The sequence below is a fragment of the Camelina sativa genome, chromosome 13 (assembly GCF_000633955.1).
Source record: "Camelina sativa cultivar DH55 chromosome 13, Cs, whole genome shotgun sequence".
Classification (NCBI taxonomy): Eukaryota; Viridiplantae; Streptophyta; class Magnoliopsida; order Brassicales; family Brassicaceae; genus Camelina; species Camelina sativa.
Genome location: NC_025697.1, coordinates 8,255,569 through 8,261,039, shown reverse-complemented (window position 1 = coordinate 8,261,039; position 5,471 = coordinate 8,255,569).

Sequence of the window (5,471 nt, the reverse complement as noted above, 5' to 3'; positions counted from 1 at the left end):
AGACAAGACATCAAGGAGAGTTCTAGAGAAAGAGAAGAAAAGAGGGTTCTTCTTCAAGAAGCTTTCTCCTTATTTGTTGTGTTCTTGTTCTTGTATCCTCTTGTGTACCAAAATCTGTAAACCAAAGAACATCACAAGTTAGTGGTGTGTGTAACCTCTTCATATAGTGGAAGTTGTGGGAGACAATTCCCACCCGAGACGTACGGGTTAGAGGCCGGGAACTCGGTGATCAAATTCTCTTGTGTCATCATGTGTCATGTTCAAGTTTTAGATATGTGAATCTTTAATCGGGTGTGAGGCGATGAGGGACCAAAAGCAACAATTATCCTCACATTTACATTAATATAGTGATGACAAACACTATCGAGATTGATTCTGGATTTGGTTTTTTGGGCTCGAGGCACATCTTATTCTTATACGTATCGTCTCCTTTCTCCACATGCCCTTCTCTTTTACTTTTCTTTCATTTTCTTTGAAGATTAATGTAATAAAAAGAGGTTCACCCCCAAGAATGTTTCTAATTTAATTGGTAGCTTAGCTTGCTGCAAAAAAGCATAGTATTATTTGAAAACCTAATATTGCTATAAACGAAGCATTCAGTCGTAGATTCTTCAAAGTTTGATCCTATGTATCTAGCGTTCCATCGTAGATTAGTTTTCGAAAATAAAATTATCCGAATTGGTAATGATTCCCGACTGAAGAGAAATAAGTTATTTGGTCACAATATAAATATTTATTACAGAAAGAAACCATAAATATGTATAAGCAAAAAAAGGATAATGAGAAAGATTATTGGGAACACAACATGAGATAGTGATGAATTAACATATGGTGTGTGTGTGTGTGAAGAGAGTGGGCCTCTTTAGTTAATTATTTTTGGATATAAGCTTGTGTGCGCATGATACAGTAGCACTCAATTTATCCTCATTAGTCTCATTTTCCCCTACTCCCATTCAATTTTATGCGCCATCTACTAAAAAGATTTAAACTAGAGAACTGATAGCAAACGTTAATGTTTTTTATCAAAAATCTCAGACTACAATAGATGTTTAAAATTTTTATTCTAAGTCTTTGGCATATATCTAATTTGACGGTTTGAACCTTGTTTATTTTAGTAACTTGGTAATGTTTGTTCTTATCTTTGTAAGCAAAACTATGTTACACTTTATATACATTGTACGTAGATGACTGAGTACATATTTTTCTGTACTATTTTTAATTCATTAACAATCATGCTAAACCATCGGAAGTTACTTATGAATATAATAGAGTATAATTTTAAATATTTTTTCTAGGGGTGGACATTTAAACCGAACCGAATCAAACTAAACCAAACCAAACCAACCGAACTTAAACTAACCCAAACCAAACCCAATCCTACACTCCAACCATTCGGTTATGTTTTTTCTCAATCCAAATGGTTTGGTTCGGTTTAACCCAATGTGTTTATGAAATTAATTAATAATATTATTAAAATTATAAATACGTGATCTTACCTATGACCATTTGCATTTGGTTTCTAATTTACTTTATTTTAAATTTTTTAATAAAATTAACTAAATATAAATATAGATTTAATTATGTTTAATATTAGGTATTTAATTTTAATTTTCTAGCTTTTCTAATTTATTTGATTAATTAACTATTATAAAACCATAATCAATTTTATTTTGTTACATTAATTAATTTTTTAAACTTAACTGAAATTGGACCAAACCAAACCAAACCAAACCAATATAAACCACCCAAAATAGTTGCGGTTGAGTTTGATTAGAGTTTTACCAAAATCGAATAAACTGAACCGAATCAAACCCAAACCGAAACCGAATCCGAACTTAAACCGAAATGCCCACCTCAGTCCAAATTGGACTGAAGCCCCACTTCAAAAATGATCATCCTTTTACCCTGTTTTCTTTTTTCAGTTTGGTAAAGTAACATCAGATTAAGAAAGCACAAGAGGAAACACAAGAGGAAAAAAGAGACCTTATGATTTGATGTGACTTAACTCCACCTTGAACAACGTTCGAACTGAAATCTTGGCCGGTGTCCTTAAGTATGATCCCTTTTATAAAACTAATCCGTAATTTAACGTCCATATACAAACCAATTCACTTTGTTTTCCCTTTTGGCTACTGCATAACTTTCAGAAATTCGAAATGAATTTTTACAAAATCTTTGTGGTCTGAAATATAAAGAAACATAAACATTTGGTACACATATTATTTTCATCAAACACTATCTACGTTTCCAAAAAAAACATAAAGAAATATACACTACAGAAAGAAACAAACGTACCAAACATAAGCGTAGTTGTCACCTAGAGGAGTGACTTAAGTAGGGCCATCATGTTCACGTGTCACTGTCTTAAGAAATCAGACTTGTTAGTTTGTGGGGCATAACTTACCTCTTTTGCCCTCGATTTAGGGCGCACTTCTAATGATGCTGTAAGATTCTCACACTTTTGTGGGGTGCTTGTCCACGTCGTCGGTTCCATCCAAATGTCTGGCTCCACAACATATGCATTCAGAAGAGAACTCGTATGACGTATCTATGGGGATGCAGGATGCTAACTTTCGAATCTTTGGCCTTTTTGTGGTGAAAACAAAAGTATTACTCCACTAGACAACATAAAAAAAATAGAGTGGGAAGGTTAAACAAAGCTATGAAAAAAATGACAGAAAGCTATAAAAATTTTGATTAGATAGATCTCCGACTTGCATGTAAGTTATTTCCGAATTAAATAGTGGTAATCTTTTCTTTTTTTGTACATCAAAATAGTTGGATACTAGTGATTGAATGGTTCATTCAGAATACCCTTTTTTGGCAGGCTTATCCATAAACGTTTTTAGTGAGAACTGTTTTTTTATTTTTTTTTAATGGGAGATAAGTTTACGTTTCGGTTTTGTCCAAAAAAAAAAAAGTTTAAGTTTCGGCATGTGATCGTTTATTTCTCTTCAAAAAAAGGTTGTAAACCATCTCCGACTTGATTTATAGCATATAATTGCCACACACACAAAAAAAGTTGTCTATTTAGGATTATTTATTTTATGGTTATTAAATATGTCTAAGGTCGACGGTTTGACTTTCGATCTAGTTACAATAAGGAGGCAGCAAGCAGATCGTACTTTGAACCACTGAGACTGAGTAAAGCGAGTAGAAAGTGTACTTTGAAACTTGAATAGAGAAAAAAACAGTAAAGGAGATGATAAGTAAGGCACGCGGCTTTAAAACAGGAGAAGATAGATTTTGTGGAGAATTTTGCACACACACAAAAAAAAATGGATTTTGTGGAGAATTGCTTTTTTGGCGTCGCAGACATTTTTTAAAAGAGAAATCGTAGACTTTCTTTTTTATATGTATATGTAATGTGTATGTAGGTTTAATTGAGTCACGTGGTACACAACTATGTAATGGATATGCCTGGTTTTGATCTTTTTTATTCGAGATATATGTATATGATACAATGTATTCGAAGTTTAACTCCCATTGCTCCAAGGACTTTCACTAGCTCAATTTTTCAAAAGCTAACATGATGTTTTAACCCAAATCAACCACAAACCTTCGATGCTAAAATAAAGGAACAAGTATATTATCAGTGATTCAGTTCTTTTTTTTAACTAATTTTAGTCTCTTGTCGAACTATTATGCACGTAAAAGTGTAGATCTTTAAGCTTAAATCTAACAACCAAAACCTCAGATCAATATCATAGAAATGAGGTTTTGCATATTGAACAAGTATAGATTTAACATAAAGGGTAAGTTTTAATATAATTGGTTTTTTTTACAAACCAGTTGGTCTTTGTTCGCAAGTAATTTTTGGACAATCCTAGAAGCTTAGTAATGAATTATTCCAAATAAAATGACATCATGAAGATGAGTTAGGCACGCTTGGAGTGATCCACTATATCTATGGTTCCATCACTTCCATGTTACATAACTAATTGGGAGTTTGGGACGAGTGGTGAAAGTGATATATCTAATCTTATGGAATGCAACTTTTGTTTATTGTGTAACTAAGATATGGGTGTGGAATATTCTCCTTTTGGGTATATGAAATTGTAAACTATATAATTAATTGATTGATTAACAAATAAGGATGTGTGGGTGTTGGAGTGATGGAAGAGACAAGTGAGAGAGAAGATTGGTGGGTGCGCGTGCAGCTCTCTATTTGTGGGATTGTGGTCATAATGCTTACTGCTCTCCTACCAGTAAACCTTTCCTCTTTTTTTTTTTTGTGTCTTTTTATATTTATCCATTTTGATGAAATCTTAACCGTGTACATATGTTTTATTTGAAAATACATTCTTACTCCAATCCAATTTTAAAATAGTTAGGTTGTAGTTTGTCACTTTTGTACTTTAGATTAGTCCACACCTCACTATGTTGGTTTCTTTATCTTTGCTTTGGTTTGATCAGTTTGAATGAAAGTTGGCTCTAACCCAAAGTATATTTCGTATGTTTTTTATTTAGACTAATTTGGATCAATTTAGATAGAGGCTTCACAAATCTGAATCAATCGTTCATTAGTTTTAGGTTTTACTATAGTTGTGGTTTATACCTGTTGGTTAATTTCAGAAATATACTATCTTAAATTAAAAGCTAAGAATACTATCTATAGTAATGAGGAATAATTTTAAGCATTAGATCAATCAATTACTTTTCCTTTTTAGTATCTAAAGTTATTGACAGACTATCTGGTCCCAACCCCTTTTCACCTATGAACTTGTATATTGGTGACTATCTAATAATCGTCATAATTTAGTCTAAAATAAATAAATGGAAACATTGATTATAATAATTTAGTCTAGTAAATTAAATGAAAGCATTGATCAACAGATTATCGTCCGCACAATCAATTGATTCATGCCTTAATTATTAACGACTAGCTTTAACAGAATATATTTCCTAAGGAGACGAAAGATTTGTCTATTTGATTAACTTCAAATAAATCTCTTTTTTTGTATGTGCAACTACTAGTTTATAAATATAGAAATTTCCAAATAATGATTGTAAATTTTCTTAAATAGTATACGGAACATACGAAAAAAAATATTGATGTGTAGTTGATAGAACAAACACACACAAAGAAACATCGAATGAATGGTTACCATGAAACACATTTAAACCAGAAAGATTAGTCATGTTGATTTTGACCTTAAGACATTTTAATTTGATGATCTACAATGTTCTTCTTCTTCTTTTTTTTTTATCATTCTTTCATATTTTGGGGGAAAAAAACAATTTGTAAATGATGACTTATTAAATGGTTGCTACAATTATCATGTGCTAAATGCAGCAAACACAACTGAGTTCATCATTGAGAAAACAAATTCTCCTTTAATTTCATGGAGATAGATGTTGCAACTTTACAAAAATAACAAAAATCAATGTTGTGTATTTCTATAGTATCATAAGATATATTTTCCAAATCCACTTCTGTATATAATTTTTAGTATTTAATCGTAATTACA